At 36.5% G+C, this 26,963-nt stretch overlaps 1 protein-coding gene across 4 annotated transcripts in view; it reads right to left on the bottom strand.

The window, feature by feature from the left end:
- Positions 1–26,963, bottom strand: part of LOC101896605 (uncharacterized) — a 193,609-nt gene that overhangs the window by 89,662 nt on the left and 76,984 nt on the right. For all 4 annotated transcript variants that reach the window (XM_059127453.1, XM_059127456.1, XM_059127454.1 and 1 more), the window contains one exon: positions 13,312–13,392. The gene's annotated coding sequence lies outside the window, so the exon portion shown is untranslated. The remainder of the gene's footprint in view (positions 1–13,311; positions 13,393–26,963) is intronic.

The following is a 26,963-nucleotide window of genomic DNA, read 5'->3' as shown; positions in this document are numbered from 1 at the left end:
AACGTCCGCCTGTCTGTCTGTCCTTCTATGGAAATCATTCTGTCCTCCGAACGAAATAAATCAGGTTGATAAAATTCTACTCAGATATGTTTTAGGTCTGCAGGAATTCTGGTATTGAAAATGGGCTATATAGGCCCATGTTTTGGTATATCTCTCATACAACCGTATCTCCAGATATTCGGTATTTAAATGATTTTAGTGACATTATTCACAGGAATTGTTTCAAATTTCGTATTTGAAGTTCCTAATGGGTGCTATGGCACAAAATTGCATATGCAGGTTCAGGTCTTCGCATAGCCCCCCAATAACGGTACCTGCCTAATATCGGTATTTTGATGATTATAGCGACATTATTCACCAGAATTTATCGAATTGCGCATATGAAGTTCCTAATGGGTACTACAATCTATGACCGAAAATTGCATATGCAGGTCCAGGTCTTCGTATTCGGTAATTTTATGATTTTATCAGTATTTGTCGAAGGAAATTTTTTGAGATTTCCATATGCCTTCGAAATGGTAGATGGTATTCCAATTTCGACCCGGCCGAACTTACCGATTTTCACTTGTTTGATATAATTTTGTAGTTATTCATTTGGTTTTGAGTCTCGATTATCCATTATTTCTCAGCATCGCAATTAAGATAACAATTAAATATCAATTAAAAAAATAAATTTTCTTTTTGTATTTTCCATTTGATCAATGAGAAAATTCAATTTCTGCCAAAGCCACGGATTTTAAGAGGCTCCTTGATTTTAAAATTTTCTATTAGTAAAACGTGCTTGGGAATTTTAATGTAAAAATAATTGTACTACCCATACCCGATGCTAAAATATGTACTTTTTACGCTTCAATGAAAATTATTTGACCATCTTGAAATCCAAAAGGAAAAATAAAAAAATCTTTGTATTTTTGGTTTTCTTGTTTTTATTTTCCTTCATTCATTTATCTTCATTGTTATTGAAAAATGCAAGCTTCTCTTTGGGAATATATTTTCCATTTGAAAACCCCTTGTCACCCCCCTGTCTCCCTCCATAACGTTTATATCTCTATATCCATTTGTTTTTCGCCAGTTTGCTGTTATTGTTCATCATCAATCACGGTTCAATCGTAGAAGTTAAACTCACAGCCTGTTCCACGATCTCGAAAGAAAATTTGTGCGAACGAAGGCTACTCACTCACTTTCGTATAAGAATGCGTTCCACTAACTTTCGTTCTTTCTTTCGCATAGCCTTACGTGATTCAGTGTTGCTAAATATTTTTTTGGAAAAATTAATCGCGAAATAAAGCAAAAAAAGCGTCAAATGTCTAATTTAAACGCGAAAAAGCAGCAGTGGCTCTGTCTCAACTGACATTGGAGCAAGTTGAGTTTAGGGGCTATGCTCGGATCATTTTGAAATTTTTACCGCAGGTAGGTATTTGTAACCTGATTACGGCAATGTAATTTTTTTGTGGGGGAAATACCCGGTTATCCGGTTATTCGACCCAAAAGTTCGAATACAACATCCGGTTTGTATCCGGTTCTACGTAACCGATATCAATAAAATGGGTATCATTTGAAAGCTTATGAAAATACCTATCCAACAAGTGGTCATATGACGGGGTTGCTGGAACCGGTTTCGGAAATTTAGGAAAAATTGCATTTCTGTATGAGTACTTTTTGAAAAACCTATAAAAACTCGAAAATGGACCCATTATAGGGTCTGAAAATCTATACACAATATTATAGCTAACATTATTGCCTTTCCAAAATGGTGTCATATGTGTTGATATCTTTTGTAGTTCCGAAGATATTGACTTTTAAAGTCGTTACTTATCCACTTGACCACTTGTTGGATAGGAATTTTCATAAGCTTTCAAATGATACCCATATTATTGATATCGGTTACGTAGAACCGGATATAAACCGGATGTTGTATCCGAACTTTTGGGTCGAATAACCGGGTAACCGGGTATTTCCCCCACAAAAAAATTATATTGCCGTAATCAGGTTACAAATACCTACCTGCTGTAAAAATTTCAGGTCAATCCAAGCATAGCCCCTAAACTCAACTTATGCCCTGACATTTCAGTTGTAAACAAACAAATTGTAAATAAACAAACAAAATAAAATTTCTAGTGATTGTGTTCAAACTATTTGTGCTCTTAGAAAATAAAAAAAAGAATATTTCCGTAGCCCTATTTTTTATGGAGGACGTTCGAAATGTGCCACGGAGGAATTTAAGAGATGCTTCGAATTTATTTGAAGTACCTAACAACCAGTAAGTATGATTGTATTTTTACATTTTTGAAATAATAAAAAATGATTTTTTCTAGGTTTGTGGCCAACTTTCGTGTGTCGAAGGAAGTTTTCGGTTTTTGGGTATGATGGAAGAGAAGTGGGTGCCCGGTTGCAGAACTACCCAAATCCGCCCCGATTTAAAACTTCTTCTGCTGCTTCCAAAAATTGGCATTCCTCTGGCGAACACAGGATTCTCCTCCATTTACTCAACTAGTGCCCGCAGCTGTGTAGTTGATGATTTTTTCGTGCTGGAATTGAGAAAATAAAAAAATAAATATATATTTGTTGTTCACATATTAAATTGCATTTATTATTTTTACTTACATTTTTGTTTCCATTTTCAATCAAGCAATGTTTATGTTAAAACAATTTTCCTTAATTGTTATTATACGATAGCAAACACACAAGTGACTGATTTTGACATTTGTGTTCGCATGCGTACGAAAGAAAAAAGATAGTGGAACGCAAATTTACACTGAAATGCTTACGTTTTCATTCGCTTTGATTTTCGTGCAAATTTTCGTTCTGATAGATTTTAGTGGAACGGAAATCAGCTGTTTGTCGTGTAAAAGTTGTGCGAACGTGTTCTTTCGATATCGTGGAACTGGCTGTCAGTTAACATAAAATATGATTATGGCCGTTTGTTTTGGCCAAAATAACAAGAATGCCAGAGAAGTGTTTTTTGTTATTCATCTTTGGGAGGAAGCGAATGGGGGGGGGGGGGGGAGTTGCATAAGGGTTTTCCAAATAGTGGTTTGTTGCTAGGTTGGTTAGGTCGTCAAAAAGGCCCAAAGTTGGTTTTCCAACAAATGTTTTGGTTTGAAAAATAAGTGAGGGAAAATAATGAAAATTTTATGAAAAGAAATAAAATAATCATTATCACAACTTATGTTATTTTCTGTAATTGTTGTTGTGGTTGTTTTGTACATACATGGTGAGATGAAAAAAAAATGCAAACAATTTCAGACTGCTGTCATTTTTAAGCCACTCATCCGACAGCTGTTAAAATTATTCCATTGACAGCTAATTACATTGTTTACAAGAGTACAAAAGCATTTTGATGAGAATTTTCCAGAAAAAATTTTATTCGTGATAGAATTGAAGCGTGATAGTGTGATTTCTTTGTATTTGGCTGGAAAACCACAAGCGGTTATCGTTAGAGTACTCCAGCATTTAAATGTGAATAAATCTTTTGTGTATCGCACCATCGCTCATTACCGTGATACTGACACTGGTAGCGTAGCCCGACGTCAAGGAAGTGGACGGAAGAAAAAAGCAACATCAGCAGAAATGGTTCGAAAATTAAAGAAGCGACCTGATCGAAACATCCGTTGCGGTGGCCGAAAAATGGCTCGTGAGCTGAACATATCGCAATATTCCATTCGGCAATTATTGAGAAATGAGCTCGGGGTAAAGCCATTGAAATTCCAAAAAGTGCTAAAACTTACACCGCAATAGGGAGAAAATAGACTCAAAAGAGCTAAAGAGTTGCTTCGCTTGGCCGAAAGTGGTGAACTGGCGAATTTGGTTTTCTCCGTCTCCGATGAGAAAACATTTATTGTCCAGCAATTTGTAAACAAACACAATGATCGTGTTTACTTGCCAAAGAGGTCAGCTGAAAATGTGCACCTGAACTCAAGCGCCGGCCATGGTAATGGTGTGGGCCGCCAGAGCATTCGATGGTCGCTCTCCACTAGAATTTATAGACCGTGGCATCAGAATAAGTGACGAATATTATCGCGAAAATATTCTGGAGGGTGTATTAAAGCCTTGGACACGCAAATATTTTGGCCGCAGACCTTGGACATTCCAACCAGAACTCAAGCGCCGGCCATGGTTCCATATTCTTGTGGGTGTGTTAAAGCCTTGGGCTCGCAAAGAATTTGGCCGCAGACCTTGGATATTCCAACAGCAATCAGCACCATCGCATTCAGCACGCACCAACCAAGAATGGTTACAAAATGAGGTTCCTCGCTTCATTTCCAGCGCACAATTGCCATCAAAATCTCCGGATTCCTATACGTTGGACTATTGTGTCTGGAGTATTTTGGAAAGCAAGGTTGGGACTAAAAAAAAAAACAAGTAAAAAAAATTAGGTTCGGCCGGGCCAAACTTTTAATACCCCCCACCTTAGGGTAAAGGAAACATTAGAAGAAATATGGCAAAAACCATTAAAACGCCGAATATCGGGAGGTACCGTTATATGGGGGCTATACCAAATAGTGGACCTACACATGCAATGTTTCGCCAAAGGAGCTAGAACCCATTATGACCTATAAATACCAATTTTCAGACAAATCCGTAAAAAAAATATGGCAAAAATCATCAAATTAGGAATATCGGGAGGTACCGTTATATGGGGGCTATACCAAAACGTGCACCTATAATTACAATGACTCGCCACACGAACTGGGACCCATTATGATCTACAATCAACCAATCTTTAGACATATCCGTGAAGAAATGTGTCAAAAATCATGAAGATACCGAATATTGCGATGTACCGTTATATTGGGACTATACCAAAACGTGGACCTATACATACAATGTTTCGCCACACGAACTAGGACCCATTCTGGCCCACAAATACCATTTTTAAGGCAAATCAGTGAAAAAATGTGGTAAAGGCCATCAAAATACCGAATATCGGGAGGTACCGTTATATGGGGACTATACCAGAACGTGGACCGATATATCTCATTTTCAATACCAACCGTCCTAGGCACAATACAAATTCCTCTGCTAAATTTTGGAGCTCTACGTCAAATAATATGGGTTGTATCGTGATTTCAACAGACTGTCCGTCTGTCTGTTGAAAACACGATCATTTTGTCAAATAGACGGACAGACAGACGGACATCGTTAAATCGACTTAGAATTCTATGCTGATTATAAATTTATACACTTTATGGGGTCTACGACGAATATTTAAGGATGTTACAAACGGAATGATAAAGTTAATATACCCTCCTTTCCAAGGTGGAGGGTATAAAAATACCAAAGTGTCGATCACCTCAAGTAAGCGCTTCGACGGAAATGGGCCAAAATACTGCAGAGCAACATTCGGGCAGCGTGTGACGGTTTCATTGGCCGCGTGAAGGCCATAATTCGTGTCAAAGGTGACCTATTCGTAAAAATTATGGCGTTTGACTTTGTTGGAGTTTTTTATCTCACCCCGTATTGTGGCTGCTGTCAAAACCTTTGTTGGGCTTTAATGATGTCTTAGCATGTGCCAAGCTTCAGATTTTTTAAGGGGAACTTTTGCCGTGGTTAACAGATAATTAAGTTTTAAAATTTTATTAAACATTTTTGAAAGTAGTTGAATCTATTCATCCAATATTTTCAAATTCCGAAAAAATTTACCACATTTCAAAACAAAAAAAACTTACCCACATATTGAAAACATTAACAACAACTCCCACAAGAGAGAGAGAGAGAGTGAGAGGGACAACCAACAAAACCTTCAACAACTACCGACAATTATTTAAAAACTTTTTTTTCCTCCTTCAAATTTGTGGCTTTGGGGATGGATGTTGGCCGATAACAAGCCAGCACTCAAATGATAAATGATTAAAATGCCATAATCATTGGCCAAATCAAAGGAACCGTACGACAAGCCAAGTTTAAAACGCCGACGAGACTACCAAAAAAAAAAAAAAAAAAAAAACCAAAAAAAGAAAGAAAACATGAAGAGAGTATGTTTTTTGTTTGCTTCGACCTTCCTCGGTTAGCATTTTGCTTTAGGCCATACCAAAAAAGAAAGACAGAAAATGAAAAAACAAACACAAAACAGTGGCATTGTTAAAGCTAACAAACTTCTATTTGAATGGTAAATTGAGGTGGCCAACCCCTACCCCTTCAACCTCCTGCAACGAATGACATGAACTAAGGTAAGAGCAGAAAAAAACGGAAAACAATTATTAAGCCGCGATGAAAGTGATATACAAGTCAAATGAATACAAAAACACACACACACACACACACTTGTGGCAAATAAGAATTATGGCCGCGGCAACAAGTCAAAATAATTACTTTGATATTTTTCCCTCATGTTGCGGAGGGGAGATAAGTACAAATATCCAACTTCTTTTTTTTTCGGTTTCTTTAAACGGCCAACATCAACAGTTTGCCAAGGGAAAGTTGTAATTTTGTTGCTTTTTTTGTATTGTCTTCTTTTATGTCAGTAGATGGCAGATTTATTACATTTTAATAATTCAATTAAAATATATTTGAATATGTTGACCGGTATGGAGGAAAGAAGAGATAGAGGTTTAATATGGCTACGATATTGGTTGTCCTTTTTTTTAAAAATGAATAGTTGGGGAGGAAGAATAAATTACAGCGATAAAAATTTTCTTGGAGAAAATCTATGGAACTTCTAGGAGAAGATCTACAAGTCTTCTATGAGAAGATCTACAGTTCTTCTACGAGAAGATCCACAAATCTTTATGAGAAAATCTACAGATCTTCTAGGAGAAGATATAGAGATCTTCTTAGAGGCAATCCACAGATCTCCTTGGAAGTCAAGATGACTTCTAAGAGAAAATTTACAAATCTACTATTAGAAGATCTACAGATCTTCTACGCGGATCTACAAATCTTCTAAACGAAGATCTACAGAACTTCTAAACTTCTACAGATCTTCTTTGAGAATATCTATTGATCTTCTATGAAGTTATCTACAGATTTTCTATGGGAAGATCTACAGATCTTCTATGCGAAGATCTACAGATCTTCTATGCGAAGATCTATAGATCTTCTATGCGAAGATCTACAGATCTTCTATACGAAGATCTACAGTTCTTCTAAGAAAAGATCATCAGATTTTCTAAGAGAAGATCATCAGATCTTCTAAAGGAAGATCTACCGATCTTCTAGAGAAGATATGCAGATCTTCTGGAGTAGATTTACAGATCTTCTATGAGAAGATCTACAGATCTCTAAACGAAGATCTAAAGGTCTTCCATTAGAAGATCTACAGATCTTCTATGACAAAATCTACAGATCTTTATGAGAAGATCTACAGATCTTCTAGAGAAGATCTATAGGCCTTCTAGGCGAAGATCTACAGATCTTTTATGAGAAGATCTACAGATCTTCTGAAGAAAATCTACATATCTTCTAAAGAAGATCTATATGTCTTCTAGGCGAAGATCTACAGATCTTCTTTACAAAGATCTACAGATCTTCTATACAAAGATCTATAGATCTTCTATACGAAGATCTACAGATCTTCTATACGAAGATCTACAGATCTTCTATACGAAGATCTATGGATTTTCTATGAGAAGATTAACAGATCTTCTATACGAAGATCTACAGATCTTCTATACGAAGATCTACAGATCTTCTATACGAAGATCTATAGATCTGCTATACGAAGGACAATGTAAATGAAATTATTATAAATAAAGGAAGACCCACGGTACAAAATTAAAAAAAATCTACAGAACTTCTATACGAAGATCTACAGATCTTCTAGACGAAGACCTACAAATCTTCTATACTAAGATCTACAGATCTTCTATACGAAGATCTACAGATCTTCTACACGAAGATCTACAGATCTTCTACACGAAGATCTACAGATCTTCTAGACGAAGACCTACAGATCTTCTATACGAAGATCTACAGATCTTCTATACGAAGATCTACAGATCTTCTATACGAAGATCTACAGATCTTCAGATCTTCTAGAGAAGATATACAGATCTTCTGAAGTAGATCTATAGATCTTCTAGAGAAGATCTACAGATCTTCTGGAGAAGATCTACAAACCATCTGAGAGAAGATATAAGGATATCTAAGGATTCTTCGAGAAGATCTAGAGATCTTTTACGAGAAGCTCTACAGGTCTTCTAAGACTAGATATCTTTGCAGAAGACCCGTTAGATCCACAGATCTCTTAGGAGAAGACCTACAGATATATTATGAGAAGATTCATAGATCTTCTGGAGAACATACCAGAAATTGCAATTTCCCTCTCCCTGGCTTTTATGATACGCCACGTCCTTCAATATTTAAATATGGTGACCTAATGATTGGTTTAGAATTTCACAGATTCTCAATAATTAAACGTTTTCTATTTACAAAGTTTTCAAATCCCTTAAGGGTTATTACAAGCACATTGTTCTGATACAGGTTCATTATACAATTGTCTAGTTACCATGTTATTGTGCCAGAGGTCTGGGGCCACACAACAGAAGTTAACAATATTCGAACACACAAACAAGGTCACTTTTAAAAGAAGGGGGATTCCTGCAAATGCTATAATTTTCCTCTCATTTTTCTTTCTTGTGGTGACTTGTATGGGCACCTGTTCATTACAGTACCATTGAGGCGGATTGTCGCTCAAAAACATTGAGCGTTTTTTAATTGAGGTTTAATTTTTTTTCTGCTGCACTTCGATTATTTTGCATGATCGGACACACAATAGACATATAAATCATTGTCAATAGCCTGCATGACGTTGCAACGACAACAAAAACTGGCACATTTCCAATGGCCATTGAAGAAAATAATAATATTGGCCATCAATGAGCAGCCCGAGTTTCCATAGCTCACGAACACATCGAACACGGACTGCATTTGGAGCAGCATGAATACACAATAAAAACGGCACTTGGGGCTACTTTTATTCTTTGCTCTGCAGAAGGAGTCAAAAAAGAGCACAGAATTACTCAAATGTACACCACACAATTGACACACGACCGAGAGTCATTGCTGGGGTTTTGTTACACTTCAATTGCATACATACCCGTACATACATACGAACGTTCATTTATTATTGGGTCATTTCAGAAAGTCAATATTGATTTTCAAGCCATTGACTAACCACTGGCCCAATAGAACACTTGTTACACACGAACTTCATGCCTGAAAGTGATTGTTTTGATTTCGGTTTCGTTTTTTGTTTGTTACACTTCCAAGGAATTGCATGCCTCATTCCAGTGGTGGAAGATGTGGAGGTTCTGTTTTCAGCGTCGCCTTTAATTGAAGCTGTTAACAAGTTGTCAGAGCCTGGGGTTTGAACTTAATTACGAATGAAACATACATATGTTTTTTTAAATTACAAATTACATGTTTTGAATATTTTGAATTATTTACGAACGCTCAGTGTTGTGATATTGTAGCGGATAATTGCTTTGCCATTGGCTGGACGGGTAGTAATACAAGAACACTGATTGTGTGGAACATGTACTTATTGTAACCTGAAATTGCAGAAGGAACATTGGCAGGGTATACATGTTCAATGAGAGGATTTACAGAATTTCTTTTAGAGAATCTACACACCTTTTAAGACAAGATCCACAGATTTTCAGTGGAATAATATACATTTTTTCTTAGAACATCTAAAGATAATCTCCTAAAAGACCTCCAATAAAATATGTATCGATCTTCTTATAAATAAGTTAAAAAGTATCAGTCGATTTTTGCCGACCGATGTATACCCTCAGCCAATGTTCGATTTTTTAAATATATTTTGAGTTCTGTTATGATTATTCAAACTTTTGACCGTCTATGGAGTAAGTTCCGAAGGAATGAGTCAATATTGTCCATTTCGTATCGGACCTAAAGAAATATGATATAAATAATGCGACGTGCCAGGTTTGGACTTTATCGACTACTTTCTACACCTTATATGAGATATGTATTAATTTCTAGAAAATGTTAAAATGGGCGTCTGGTACCACCTACGGATACAGATAAAAATATTGATATGGACAAATTTTTCAAGAAAATCGAAGAATTTTATGCGAAATCATAAATTTCATATTCATCTCAGGTTTTTGATTGAGAGAAATATTTAGATATTTATTTTAGATATGGCGAGTTGCTAAGAATCGCTGACTTGTTTCGCAAGTTATGACAGATAAAAGTGTTGAAAATTGTGACCCTATGTTCGTGAGGTACCAGAAGAGGTTCGCAGATATATATCATTCACAATAGATATTGTGCTAGCAAAAATGTTTGTACAGGGTGAGATAAAAAAAAACTGCTAAAAAGTCAAACGCCATAATTTTTACATTTTTTTTTTTTCAATTTTATTGAATGAAAGCAAAAAATGTCGGAAATAGCATAATATTTTAGAATAAGTTTACATTTGTTCGAATCGGTATGTTTGGCACGAAATATGGCTTCAAACGGCTAATGAAACCGTCACACCCTGCCCGAATGTTGCTCTGCGGTATTTTTGCCCATTCCCAACGAAGCGCTTGCTTGAGGTGATCGACACTTTGGTATTTTTTAGTGCCAACCTTGCTTTCTAAAATACTTCAGACACAAAAGTCCAACGGATTGATATCCGGAGATTTTGGTGGCCATTGTGCGCTGGAAATGAAGCGAGGAACCTAATTTTTTAACAATTCTTGAAATGTCTAAGGTCGGCGGCCAAAATGTTTGCTTTCCCAAGGCTTTAATACATCCTCCAGAATTTTTAGCGATAAAATTCGGCATTTATTCTGATGCCACGGTCGATTAATACCAGCGGAGAGCCACCATCGGCAGTTATGGCGGCCCACACCATCACCATGGCCGGCGCCTGAGTTCTGGTAAAGTAAACACGATAATTTTGTTTGTTTACAAACTGCTGGACAGCGAATGTTTTCTCATCGGAGCGGAGAAAACCAAATTCGGAAGCGAAGGATCCTTTTTGCTCTTTTGAGTCTATTTCCTTTCTGTTGCGGTGTAAGTTATAGCACTTTTTGGAATTTCAATGGCTTTACTCCGAGCTCATTTTTCAATATTTGCCGAAGTTTTTTCATCTCACTCTCTATGTGTTAAATTTCAGGTGAGTTGGATGCTTATTTTGCTTTCCTTCCTTATTTCGCCTTTTGTTTTTCAAATCTTGAACCCTATGTTGGAGAGGTAACAGAAGAAACGGTCCAATTCTCCATTACCTTGTGATGATGGAAATATTGAGATGTGCCAAGTCTGAATGGAATCGGATGTTGATTTCGCGTTGTATGACCCTTTGTGGGGGAGGTACCAGAAGGAGTGGACCGATATATCCCATCTTCACAGCAGATCTTGCGTTAGTAGATATAATGTGATGGGATCGGATTTTATGATCGTGTTGTTTGTTCAAAACTTCGACCCCTTGTGGGGGAGGTACTAGAAGGAATGCTCCGATCTCTACCATCTTTAGAACATATCTTGTGTTGATGGAAATATTGAGATGTACCAATTCTGAATGAAATCGGATATTAATTTCTTTCTTTATGGGTTTTTATGGATATTGAAAATTTGTACCCTTTGTAAGGGATTTACAAGAAGGAGTGGACCGATATAGCCCATCTCCGAACTCGATCTATGTTTGATAATAATATTACGATGTACCAAGTTTGGACCGAATCGGATACTCCCTTCGAGAGTTATCGTGTACTTCGGATTCGGATGAAACGGATTCGGTCCAAAAAGACCTTTGGTCTAAAACCATTACTTCGATGAGTCACGTTTTTGCGTATCAAATGATACGGCTGTAGCTATATGACAGAGGGTATAAGAACAGATATAACTTCACGGAGAAAATCCGTAGGACTTCTTCTCTAATATCTGAATATCTTCTCCTAAAAGATCTGCAGATATTTTCATAGAAGATATAAAGATTGTCTCAGGAGATCTGATATCTTCTCAAATAGGTTCTATGTTATAGATCTGTAGATCTTCTCATAGAATATCTGTCGATCTTCTTATAGAAGATTTGTAGATCTTCCCATAGAAGATCTGTAGATCTTCCCATAGAAGATCTGTAGATCTTCTCATAGTATATCTGTAGATCTTCTCATAGAATATAAGCAGACCTTCTCATAGAATATAAGCAGACCATATGAGAAGGTCTGCTTATATTCTATGAGAAGGTCTGCTTATATTCAGACCTTCTCATAGCAGACCTTTTCATAGAAGATCTGTAGATCTTCTCACAGAAGATCTGTAGATTTTCTCACAGAAGATCTGTAGATTTTCTCACAGAAGATCTGTAGATCTTCTCACAGAAGATCTGTAGATCTTCTCACAGAAAAGATGAAAAGATCTAAAAATCTTCTATAAAAAGATCTACAGATCTTCTATGAGAAGAAGATATGCAGAAGATGTGTAGGTCTTCTTATGGGGGAAATACGCTCTCAATCTATCGTTATCGCTCTCAATCTTTCTCGCAGGCGAGCTTAACCAATTAATTGAAAAGCATATTCCCTTGCTTGCTATTTCACCCTAGAACATTTGTAATTAGGCGATTTAATGACCTGCAAATACCACCCGCATTTGGGCGGTGCCATAATAACAAATCAATATGAATAAATATTAACTTTTGACATTAATAACAACAACAACTAGAAATATTTGTTTTTGGCATATTTGACAGCTGGTATTAGTATGTCATTGCCCGAATCGACAGAATTACAACATCATTTTCATCGTCATAATTACAGTAATGGCAGTAAGTCGAGCTGTTTCCACGAACGGCGTTCGCATGAGCGCATCCACGAGATAGGTGCCTGCCGCCTGCCACACACCTCCCCCCACCCCAGTGACGATTTTGAACATCTAATAAACTACGTGAAGCAATTAACGATACTTAATAAAATTGACACAATAGAAACAGCAGCAACAACAACAACAACAACCACGACATCACTTACATAGGAAACAGTTATATTGTTGCTGGTTTCTTTTGTTATTGGCAATATTGCGCTTTTTGCTGCCGCTGTTAGATCGTTGTAATTGTTTGCTTAAGGAGAGAGAGGCAAACAACGAAAAAATTACAAAAAACACTTTAAAGTTGACACAGCGGCGGCGTTGGACTATGACAATAACGTCGCCACCAGCGCCATTAACACAAATCCAGCTGTGGCAGCTGCTGCTGCTGGTGTTGAGGCTGTTCGGTCTGCTTGTTTTGCCACCAACAAAAAGAGGTCAATTGTAATTAAATGCAAAATTTACGGCAGTTATTTTTTCTACGCTTCTTTTTTTCTGGCTTAAAAATAAGGCATAGAGAAGAATTAATTTTTTTTCTGATGTTGGTGAACTTACTTTATCTAGACGTGATGATGAGAATTTTTTGGCTCTCTTTTGGCGCTGCTTTCCTTTTGGGGGGACACAATCATTTAAAATCTGAAACGAAAAAAAAAAGAAAGGGACATATTTAAATAAAGGTATAAAGGTAAAGGACAGAAGTATATAAAATGAGTAAGAAGTAAGGATTATATCGGTGGAGACTTATTTGAAATGACCTTTTTTTAGACTACTGCAATAAATTCTGACTGCATTTTAGGCATAAACCCCTACAAAATTTCTTATAAGCAACACAAGATTTTTAAACAATGTGTTTTTCCGCCTGTAAGTTCGGCCGGGCTGAGCTTTGAATACCCTCCACTATTTGGAACGAATTTGGCAATTAAAAAAAAATAAAAATAAATAGAATCCGTTAAATATGCTGCTGAAATCTTAAAAATACCGAATGTATCTGTTATATTAGGATCTATACGACGACATGAACCTGCATTTGTCATAAGCCATTACAATATTCAAATACGAAACTTAAAAAAATCGGTTATAATGTCATCAAAATACAGGATATCGGGAAGTACCGTTATATGGGGGCTATACGAAGACGTGGACCTGCACAGTCTTAGGCTGTAGGATCCATTAGGAATATCAAATACCAAATTTGAAACAATTCCGGTGAATAATGTCGTTAAAATCATCAAAATACCGAATATTGGGAGGTACCGTTATATGGGGGCTATACGAAGACGTAGATCTGCACAGACAATTTTCTGTCATAGGCTGTAGTATTCATTACCAACTTCAAATACTAAATTTGAAATAGTTCCGGTAAATAAAGTCGCTTAGATCCTCAAAATACCGAATATCGGGAGGTACCGTTATATGGGGGCTATACGAAGATGTGGACCTTCATGGCCCATTTTCAATACCAAAAGTCCTGTAGACATATTACACATTTGAGTAATTTCTTATTAACTTACTTCCTTTCGTTCGGAAGCTAGAGTGATTTCCACAGACGGACAGACGGACGGACATGGTTAAATCGACATAGAATTTTATGCTGATCAAGAATATGTATACTTTGTGGGGTCTAAAATGTATACTTCGAGGTGTTACAAACGGCATCACAAACTTAATATACCCTCCATACTATGGTGGAGGGTATAAAAAGGACAAAATTCTATGTGGTACCTGGAAACACCCATAATATCGACCTCCATAATATCAAACCGAATCTGATCTGATCAATCTGAATCGATCTTCACTTTTCATTTCAGAATCAATACAACTAGGGTGCTAAAATACATCGTGCTCGGAAAGATATTTTCACAATGAACTTGACATGTGATAAGGCCGGGTTTTTGGATATTCATACTTAGAGGATACGAAAAGTTCTAAAATGTACTAAAAATACATATATACACTGATTTAGTGCAGGATAGATGTAGCAAAGGGTTTTTGAAATTTCGAACTTTAATGTTACGAAAAGTTCTAAAATGGTGCCAAACTTCTAAAAGGCGACCATTTGGTATTATTTGAACGGATGAAGTTAAAAACTTAAAATTTGATATGAGAACTAAAGTTGGAAAGTATATCAATGGAGGTGGTTTGGAATATGTATTAAGTGTGCGAACCGTACTAAATTTGGAACAATTCAGGGATGAAGCTGGAATTTTGTAATTTTTTTTTTTATTGGTTAAGAAAGTTGTTACTAAAAGTGCTCAAGAAGTACTAAATTGTACTATATTTTGTACAATTCTGAAATTTTATTTTTAGATTACTGATGTTAGTTTTGTTTGAGATTTGTCGGTGGTTTGGAAATACGTCCTTTATTTGTACGAAAATTACTAAATGGTACTAAAATTTGGTATTGGGTCAAATTTGATATTGAGCTCATTGTTTGTGTATGGGTTTTGGTTTTGGAAATGTATAACAAATTGTACGAAAAGTACTGAAATCGGTGAAGGCATAAAGGTGGAATCACTAAATTTGAAACTGAGGTTTATATTGGTTTCATTGCTAAGATATTGAGGTGGATTTGGAAATGTGTGCCATAATTGTTGAAAAATTATTAAGTGGTACTAAATTGGGTATTATGTGAACGGATAGAGTCAAAAATGGTTGGAAAGTATAATTGATATACGAAGTTGGTTTTGGAGATGTGTACTAAGTGTGCGAACTGTACTAATTTGAAACAGTTTGGTTTATGAATGTTGAAATTTTGGGCTCCCTGTTTGTGGCAGATTTGAGTTAGTTTTGGAAAGTACACAAAAAGTACAAAATAGTACCATATTTGGTACAATTTGGTATCGGGTGAACAGATAGTGTTTGAAATGTGAAATTTGGTATTAGGGTCCACCTTCATATTTTCATGTGTAGCCTGGACATTTGGAAATGGTTACGGAAATGTGTTCTATAATTGTACGAAAAGTACTGAATGGTACTATATTTGATACTGGTGTAAGGGATATAAATAAAATTCTGAAATGTGATATTTAGAATACAAATAGTATGTGTGTTTGAGATTTGGCGGTGGTTATGAAAATAGTGTATTATAATTGTTCGAAAGTACTAAATGGTACCAAATGCGATATTGGGTGAAGGGATAGAGCTGAAATACTGAAATTAGATATTAAGGTCTCGATTGGTATGTGGGATTGGGATATAGAGCTGGTCTTGGAAGTGAGTACTATAATTTTACGAATAGTACTAAATTTGGTATTGGGTGGAGGAATAGAGCTGAAATCCTAAATACGTACTGTAGTTTTTCGAAAAGTACTAAATGTAGTTAAATTTGGTATTTGGTGGAATGAATGCTGTAAAAACGTACAATTTTATATTGCGATACCTGTTGGTGTCTATTGCGATATGGAACAGTTTCATTATTGGTGGCGGTTTCGTCAATTCGTACTATAGTTGTTCGAAAGGTCTTAATGGTACTGATTTTGTTTTTAAATTAAACACTTTAAATTCGGGCTTAAACTCAATTTTAAATATTAGAATGTTGATCGTGGAGGTAGATCTAAATATTAAATATAACCTAAATGGAAATATAACCTAAATTACCTCGCTTTGTACATTTTTATACCCTCAGCCATATGGCTACAGAGATATGGACAAGACGTGTCCATAGAAAAAACGGTTTTAGACCCTAGGACCAAATTCGTTTCAGGACATTTTGATTTTGACATTTAGCGATGTCCGTCCGTCTGTCTGGCTAGGTTATGCTTACGATAACTCTCGAAGGGAGTATTCGATTTGGTCCAAACTTGGTACATCGTAATGTTATTATCAAACTTAGTTCGAGTTCGGAGATGAGGAATATCGGTCCACTTCTTCTGGTACCTCCCCCATAAAAGCTCGAACTTTTCAAGGAAAATATTTTACTGCACAGAAAGAGAAAGAATAATCCAGTTTACTTCCCCACAAAGGATCAAAATTTTGAATATTTATAACTCTTATAAAATATGATGTAGGAGTCCGATTGTCTTCAAATTACACACATCACAATATTTTTAGTAACCCAAAGTCTGGTGTGAGGAGGGAAAATGTTGGTCCACTCCTTCTGGTTCCATGCCTGCAAAGGGTCAAAATTTTGAATATCCATGAAGCTCATAAAATGCGAAATTAACATCCGATGCCATTCAGACTTGGCACATCTCAACATTTCTATCATTACTAGATCTGTTATGAAGATGTTATAGATCGGACCGTTTCTTTTGGTATCCCCCCCACATAGGGTTCAAGATTTTGAAAATCAAAACGCTCAAAGAAAGCAAAATGAGCATCCAACGCTGTTCAAATTTCACACACACACAAAATTTTGCTATCACAAGATCTGTTCTGAAGATGATAATTTATATCTGCGAACCCCCTCTGGTACCCCACCCACAAAGGGTCACAATTTTATATATACGAAATAGACAATATTGGTCCATTTCTTCGGAACTTACTCCATAGAGGGTCAAAAATTTGAATAATCATAACACTGTCAAAATATATTCAAATAATCGAACATTGGCTGAGGGTATACATATGTCGGCTAAACCGACTGATACTTTTTACTTGTTTTGTTAGCCCTAGATCTGGTGTGACGATGGGATATATCGGTCTAGTCCTTCTTTTATATCGGTCTAGTCCTCAAAGAGTCACCATTTTTGAGTAACCATGAAGCTCATAAAACGCGAAAATAGCGATACCGATTCCATTCAGACTTGATAAATCTCAATATTTCCATCAACCCAAGATTCGTTATAAAGATGGTGGCTATCGGACCATTTTTGGTACCTCCCGCACATAGGGTTCAAGATTTTGAAAAACAAAACGCTCAAATTTCCCACACACACCAACATTTTTGCTAACACAAGAAGATGTGAAGATGATATACATCTGCTGACCCCTTCTGGCACCTCACCCGCACAAAGGGTCACAATTTCCAATACTTATATCTGTCATAACTTCCGAAACAATTCGGCGATTCTTTACAATTTGCTATATCTAAATACTTTTCTTAACCAGAAATCTGATATGAATATGTAATTTATCGGAATTTATGATTTCGCATAAAATTGGATATAAATGTTAGATTTCCTTCACATCCAATCGATTTCCTTCACATACCAATATTTTTATCTGTATTAGATGAAGTATTCCACATTTTCAAAAATTTCCACATTTTCCAAAAACTTGCATATATCTCATACAAAGTTCATGAAGTAGTCGATATAGTCCAAGTCTGTCAGAATATAATATTTATATCGGTCTTAGGACAGATAAGAATTTGCCAATATTGTCTAACTGCTTTGGAATCTCCCCCATAAAGAGGTCAACAGTTTGAATAATCATAACTCAGGGCTGGTGGTAGACATCTGTCGGCAAACCCAAATTGATACGAATTAAAACAGACATAATTTAAATATAATGAATTTTAGCAAAATTGTCTATTTCGCAATCATGTCTTATTTTTCTAAAAAAAAATTATATCAAAATTTGGTGGCGGAATCATTAAAGTAAAACATTTTTTCATTTTGGCCATCTTTGATGTTAATACCACATGCAAGAGATTAGATGACAATATAGCGGTGCGTTAGCCTCGTTAAGCTAATAATACTAACTCCAACTAAAACGGCTGCTGCTGCTACTTCGGCCGCTTGGTTATTTTAAAATTCGAAACATCAAATTACAGTTGTCTTCATCAGTTTTTTTCCTCGCTTGCTGTGAAAATAATATAGAGCGCTTAAGATTTTTATCTAAACTGCTTTAATAAGAGTCAAAACAAAAAAGCAGAAATAACTACACTACCATGGTAATAAAGCGAACAATGACGATGGCAACATTAACCAAAAACCAACAGCAACAACAACGACAAGATGCCAAAACAAAAGCTACACTAAAATCTATGATTATGACTTTTTTTCTTCTTTGTGGCATCAAGAATCCAACAGCATGTCGATATCACAAGCAGAGAACACATGGTTCGAAGAACTACGACATCAAAGGCTTGCCTAGATTGAAGGGGATTTCTTTTTAAAATTAAGAAAAAAAAAAAAACTAGGGGCGTCGGCCCAAGCCGCATAAAACCAAAACCTTTTTTTCTTTTTGCAATTCGCCAAACAGGTGTGGCTCTCGTTATGCTAGAACTGTTTCCATTTGTCGCTTTTGGGCCTTAAACTATTGACAGTTAGATCTTGCGCTTGGCGTGACGTAGTACGCGAAGCCAACAACAATAGCCAGCCAATCTTCTGAGTTTAGGTACAACAAAGGAATCTGATACACGACGCTGTTGTTGTGTTCTGCTCTGTTCTGTTTTGGTTGTTGTTGTTGATGATGGTGTTTCTTTTGATTTTGAAGTCTATTTACTTCGGTTATCTTTCAAATTGAAATTTTAAACATTTTAAGACGCTTGCTTCGCTGCCTTGTTCATTACACTGAGCTGCAATATTCAGTATTTTAATAATTAAAGGGAAAATTCAGTAGATTAATATAGCAGAGCTAAAAAACACACCTGCCAGCGTTTTGAAACCTTACATTGAAAATTAATTAAATAGAGGGGACAATTACTCCCTCTTCAATTTTTCTTTTAATTTTCGGATTAAAATTCCTTTGAAGGGGGTTTTGGTCCTTTTTCCAAAATATTGTTAAACACTCCCTCTAAACGGTATCGCAGGATTAAGATTCCTTTGAATCCTTGTATTTTTGGAATAGGCTGTCTTCGGCAATATTACTGAGGATTATCTTGGTTGATAATTTTAAACCTAAAGCGAGTCACCAAAGGGGGTTTTTGGTCTTTTTTGTAAAATATGGTAAAAAACTCCCTTCAAGCGGGATCGCTGGACGAAGATTCCTTTGAATCCTTGTATTTTAGGAATATGGTGTCTTCGGCAATATTACTAAGGTTTACTGTATTTGATAATGTTAACCCTCGAGCGTGTCACCAAAGAAGGTTTTTGGTCCTTTTTGCAAAATATGGATAAAAACTCCTTTAAACGGGATCGCAGGAAGTCAAAATACTATAGATCCTAGAATCAATCAAAATTCTAAATCTTATCTAAACGCCAAGAATAAATACACAGGGTGAGATGAAAAAACTGCAACCAACTTCAGACTGCTGTCATTTCTAAGCCACTCGTCCGACAGCTGTTAAAATTATTCCAGTGACAGCTCATTATATTGTTTACAAGCGTACAAAAGTATTTTGGTGAGAATTTTCCAGAAAAAAAGTTATTCGTGAAAGAATTCAAGCGTGATATTGTGATTTCATTATATTTCGCTGGAGAACCACAAGTGGCTATCGTTAAAGCATTGCAGCTTTTAAATGTGAATAAATCTTTTGTGTCTCGTACCATCGCTCATTACCCTGATACTGGTAGCATAGCCTGACGTCAAGGAAGAAAACCGCAACATGAGCAGAAATGGTTCGAACATTAAAGAAGGGACTTGATCGAAACCCGCAACGCAGTGGTAGAAAAACGGCTCGTGAGCTGAACATATCGCAATATTCCATTCGGCAAATATTGAAAAATGAGCTCGGGGTAAAGCCATTGAAATTCCAAAAAGTGCAAGAACTTACACCGCAACAGAAAGAAAATAGACTCAAAGGAGCTCTATAGTTGCTTCGCTTGGCCGAAAGTGGTGAACTGCCGAATTTTGTTTTCTCCGCTCCGGTGAGAAATCATTCGTTGTCCAGCAGTTTGTAAACAAAAACAAAATTACCGTGTTTACTTGCCAAAGAGGTCAGCTGAAAATGTGCTCCTTCTGCTGGCCACCAGAACTCAAGCGCCGGCTGTGGTAATGGTGTGGGCCGCCGTAACAGCCGATGGTCGCTCTTCGCTCGTATTAATCGACCAGAATAAATACCGAATATTATTGCGAAAATATTCTGGAGGGTGTATTAAAGCCTTGGACACGCAAACCTTTTGGCCGCAGACCTTGGACATTCCAATAGGGCTCAGCACCATCGCACTCAGCACGCGCCAGCCAAGGATGGTTACAAAATGAGGTTCGGCTCGCTTCATTTCCAGCGCACAATGGCCACCAAATCTCCGGATACCAATCCGTTGGAATATTGTGTCTGCAGTATTTTGGAAAGCAAGGTTGGAACTAAAAAATACCAAAGTGTCGATCACCTCAAGTAAACGCTTCGCCAGGAATGGGCCAAAATACCGCAAAGCAACATTCGGGCAACGTATGACGGTTTCATTGGCCGTTTGAAGGCCACAATTCGTGCCAAAGGTAACCAATTCGAACAAATCTATACTTATTCTAAAATTTTAAGATATTTCCGACATTTCTTGCTTTGATTCAATAAAATTTAAAAAAAAATTAAAAATCATTGCGTGTGACTTTGTTGCAGTTTTTTTTTATCTCACCCTGTGTATTCTTGATCAGCGTAAAATTCGGAGTCGGTTTAGCGATGTCCATCTGCCTGCGTGTCTGTTGTAATCATGCTATCTTTCGAAAGAATTGAGTTAGAAGGTTAACAAATGTGTTTGTAAATGTGCCATATCGGCTCACGTTTCCGTATAGCCCTCATATAACGATATCTGCCACTATTCGGTATTTTGATGATTTTTGCGGAATTATTCTCCAGAATTGGTTAAAATTTGGTATTTTGGTATTATAGCCCCCATATAACAATACCTCCCAATATTCGGTAGTTTTAAAATTTTAGAGATATTATAGATCAGATTTTTTTTTTAATTTTTCATTGGTATTAAATGTTCGGGTCGGCTGAACTTAAGCGATTTTTTTCTTGTTCGTATTTATTTTCGCCAAAAATTGGCATTTCTTGTCCTTTGTACAAAATTGTCAATAAAAATGGTACGTTTTTTCATTTTTTAGGAAATGGATCGTAGCTTTTGCTATGTGCTCTTGTCCATATTTTCGCTTTGACTTTGTACTGTAGCTGTAGCTATAAAATTCCAATATGGCATGGCAAGTAATAAAAATTAGCTTAGACTGCATAGTGTAATTAATTACATGGCTTTTCAATAAATATACCATTCATTAGAGCTACATCGACAATTAATTCTACGGTGCTGACTAATGCCATTTGTAGTTCCTCCTCCGAAAAAAAATATTTCTTGTGGCAATGACTTTCATGCAATGACCTCCAATTGTTGTTGGGAAGGTATAAAGTGCATCTTTCCAAAAAAAAAAAATCACTTTTCAACAAAACCGTATAAAAGCTTTTCACAGGTGGCCAACAGCCATACAAAAAATAGCTCCAGAGAAGAATATTGCAGTCGGCAGTTTTCGTAAATCTCTCTCATTGACCATAATAACCTGCCGAAAATGAACAACCATGGCGGTGCATGGCGCACGGTCAACATTGTCATGCCAAGTTGCTGTCTTGGCCACCACCATCACCACCATCAGGCCAGTCAGTTAGGCAGTCACTCACTCAACAATAAAGTGAAATGCCTATGGGCTATTAACAACAACAACAACAGCGGCAACGAAACCTAATAACAGTGAGTAATGTAGTTGAGCCCCCTACTTTTGGCCACTATTAATGCCCAGTGTCCCAAGAGCGATGCGATGGCGGTGATGGTGGTTCTGTTGCCACTGCTGTTGGTTACGGCGACCACAGCTAATGTCTCCCATCCAACGGTGAATGGTGTATTGCCAAGAGCTTGACCGGATTTCCACCACTTTACATTGTGTGCATCCAAATGCTGGGGTCATGCTTGAGGTTTTTCTTCTTCTTCTTTTTCGTTTCACAGGCCACATTAAAGTGTCGTAATGTTATGGCCGTTGCGCTTCAGGTGTCAAAAAAGCAAAACAATGCCATGGGAAGAATGAAAAAGAAATGGAAAATCAAATTATTTAATTCGGTCAAAATTATGAAAATCTGAAATGTTTTCTGTCAGCTTTTTATACCCTACACCACAAGGTGGTCAGGGTATTATGTCTTTGTGCATTTGTTTGTAACAGGCAAAAGGAAACGAGATAGACCCATAGTTCCTTTTGATGATCTGCATAGAATCACATTCTGAGTCGATTTATGCGTGTCGTCCGTCCGTCTGTCCGTCTGTCCATGTATTTTTGTAAACAAATTACAGGTCGCATTTATTGCCCGATCCAGATGAAACTTTGCGCAGATCATTTGTTTGGCCCAAGGACGAACCCTATTGAAATTGGAGATAATCGGTCAAAATTTAGATATAGCTCCCATATATATCTTCGTCCGATTTGCCTTTTATTGTGCACCAAACGTGTAATATCAGACCGAATAGTATGGAATTTCGCGTGTACGATCAGATTGGACCTCAAAATAAGTATGCCAAATTTCATAGAAATCAGTTCAGATATAGCTATAGCTCCCATATATATTGTTTATCCGATTTGTTATTTTTGTCCTCCGCAGCCGTAATATGCACTCTGTAACAACAATATTTGGTGAAATTTATCAAATACTGCTCAGAAATACATTTGCTAAATTTTATCGAGATCGGTTCAGATTTGGATATAGCTCCCACATATAACTTCGTCCGATTTACATTGGATTGTGCACCAAACGTCTAATATTTGCCCAAATTGGATGAAATTTGGCACATACGACCAAATTGAGTCTAGAAGCTAGTATGTCAAATTTAGTGAAGATCGGTTCAGATATAGCTATAGCTCCCATATATACTGTTCATCCGATTTGTCATATTTGTTACCCACAGCCATAATATGCACTCCGTAACAACGATATTCAGGGAAATATATCAAATAGAGCTCAGAAATATCTTTGCCCAATATTATCGAGATCGGTTTCGATTTGGATATAGCTCCCATATATATTTTTATCCGATTTCAGATTAATTGTGCACCAAATGGGCAATACAACTCAGAATTTAAAAGATACAAATGCTTCGGCATACTTAGTTCTTTGAACTTTAAATTATAATTATAATCATAGCGTGTATGATTGAATTCTCCCATAAAAACTTTTAATTGTTATGCGCAGCTCAACTAAATTAGCAAAGTGGTGTAGGGTATCATAAAGTCGGCCCCGCCCGACTTTAAGACTTTCTTTACTGGTTTTCTTTTTGAGTTGAACTGAATGATGTGTGAAATTTGTGCTCTCTGTGGATATAATATTCGTTTACGTCCAAAAATTGTATTCTTCATTCCTTGAAGAAGATTTTCGTGGTAATTCCCATAATGTTGAATGAATTAATTTGAAAAAATAAAAAAGTCTATTTCAATGTGTTTCTTACTAACTAAATATGTTCGGTACTAGCAAATGACCTGTATTTTATTAGCGAATGGGAAAAATGTGCACCCTTCCACAAAAATGTTGAAATCCAGTTTAATTCTCCCACATTATACGAAATTTAGTACGATTTTAATTCGAATCGTACACTAAAAACACTTCAATTTCTAAATCCATCACACATCCTTATACCAAAATTCATACTTCCACATTTATTCCCATTTTCTAGACCACATATAGTACATTTCCTATAATCTTCTTAACTCCAGTTCTGTTCCAACACCGAATTTATCGAATTTAGTTCTTTTGGTACATCACATGTCATGCATTTCCAAAAACTGTCCATTGTCAAACCCACAGTCACAAATGCAGTTATATTAAAGCACTTTGTATAACATTTAGTACCATTTGGTACTATTCGTGTACTATATACTGAGAATTTAAAAATCCACCTGCTTATCTAAACGCCGTACCCTTACAATTATTTTTATACCGAAATTCACATTTATAACATTTTTATACCCTCCCCTATCATATGGAAATACTCATGTCAGACCCAACAAAGTACATATATTTTGGATCAGCATAAAATTCTAAGTCGATTTAGCGATGTCCGTCTGTCTGTCTGTGTGTGTGTCTGTCTGTGTGTGTGTCTGTCTGTCCATCTGTCTGTCTGTTGTAATCACGCTATCTTTCGAACGAATTGAGATAGAAGAATAAAATTTTGCACACATGTTTATTTTGCCAGTAGGCAGGTTAAGTTCATACATGGACCATATTTTGATATAGCCCTGGTACCTCCTGATATTCGGTATTTTGATGATTTTAGCGACATTATTCACCGGAATTGTTTCAAGTTTGGTATTTGAAGTTCGTAATGGATACCTGAGCATAAGAGAGAAAATTGTCTTTGCAGGTCCACGTCTTCGTACAGCCTCCATATAACGGTACCTCCCAATATGCGGTATTTTGATGATTTTAGCGTCATTATTCACCGGAGTAGTTTCAAATTACGTATTTAGAGTTCGTAATGGGAACTACAGTCTGTGACAGAAAATTGTCTACGCAGGTCCATGTCTTCGTATGTCAGTACCTCCCTATATTCTGCATTTTGACGATTTTGGGTACAATATTCACCGAAATTCTTTGAGATGTGGTATTTGAGGTTCGTAATGTATGCTACAGCCTGTGACAGAGAATTATATTTGCAGGTTCACGTCTTCGTATAGCTTCGACATAACGGTACCTCCCTATATGCGGAATTTTGATGATTTTAGCTACATTATTCACCATTTGTTTTAAGCTTCGAATTCGAATATGGTAATGGCTTATGACAAACAAAGCCTATGTCCACATCTTATAGACTCCAATATAATGGCTATATTCGGTATTTTTAAGAGTTTTACAGAATTTTTAACGGATTTTATTTTTTGAAAATTTCCAAATTCGATCCAAATGGTGGAGGGTATTTAAAGTTCGACCCGGCCGAACTTACTGTTTTTTAACTTGTTATGGTGGAGTGTATTCAAAATTCGGCCCGGCCGAACTTACTGCTTTTTAACTTGTTATTCCTATACTATTTACAAAATTTTGTACCAGTCTATAATTTTCGTACAAAATATAGTACGAATTTTGAAATCCACATTTATATATAAATCTTATAAACTGACAGTGAGCCTAAAACCAATATTTACAATTTTAGATCTTTTCGTACACTACACCAAACTTAGTACCATTTAGTACTTTTCGTACACTATATTGCACAAATTTTTAAATCTACATCCTTACCGCAGTGGTCGTAATGGCAAAATTTATAATGTCAGCTCTGTTCACTCCACGTCAAAACTTTTCGTTAAATAGTTCACAAATCTAGCTCTTTTCCTACACGAAGTACAAAATTTAGTACCAGTTAGTATTTTTCGAACACTCTATAGCAGGAATTTTAAAATCCGTCTACTTATCTAAAACCTATATACTGACACTGATCATAAAAGCAATATTTACAATTCCAACTCTCTTTCTACAGTATGTACCAAAATGTAGTACCATTTTGTACACTTATTGTACGTTTCAGAACCAACACTTTATTTGACTCCTATAATAAATTTTAACATGCCACCTTTATTCATTCAAGCAAGACCATATTCTACCAAATTTTGTACCATTTGGTACGATTGCTACATTTAGGTACGCATTTCCAAGACCACTTATATTTGACATACTTTCCAACACAATTCCTCCAATACTCCAACCAAATTTCAGGATTACAGCCCTATTGGTTCACCCTTATCCACATTATACCAAATTTAGTACTTTTCGTGCAATTATAGTACACATCTCCAAAATCATCTCCATATCTCAATTCCAGATACCAACACAACAGTGAGATAAAATAACTGTAACAAAGTTAAACGCCATAATTTTTAATTTCTTTTTTATTTTTTATGGAATAAAAGCAAAAATGTCGGAAATGGCATTTAATATTAGAAGAAGTTTAGATTTGTTCGAATTGGTCACCTTTGGCAGGAATTATGGCCTTCAATCATCACACACTGCCCGAATGTTGCTCTGCGGTATTTTGGTCCATTCACGGCGAAGCGCTTGCATGACGTGATCGACACTTTGGTATTTTTTGTGCCATTGTGCGCTGGAAATGAAGCGAGGAACCTCATTTTGTAACCATTCTTGGGTGGCGCGTGCTGAGTGCGATGGTGCTGAGTCCTGTTGGAATGTCCAAGGTCTGCGTCTAAAATGTTTGCGTGCCCAAGGCTTTAATACACCCTCCAGAATATTTTCGGCATAATATTCGGCATTTATTCTGATTCCACGATTAATACGAGCGGAGAGCGACCATTGGCTGTTATGGCTGCCCACACCATCACCATGGCCGGCGCGGTGCGGTGCGTTGAGCTCTGATGGCCAACCGAAGGTGCACCTTTTAAGCTGACCTCTTTGGCAAGTAAACACGATA

Source organism: Musca domestica, unplaced genomic scaffold (genome assembly GCF_030504385.1).
Source record: "Musca domestica strain aabys unplaced genomic scaffold, Musca_domestica.polishedcontigs.V.1.1 45, whole genome shotgun sequence".
Taxonomy (NCBI): Eukaryota; Metazoa; Arthropoda; class Insecta; order Diptera; family Muscidae; genus Musca; species Musca domestica.
This window is presented reverse-complemented; position numbering and strand designations above follow the sequence as displayed.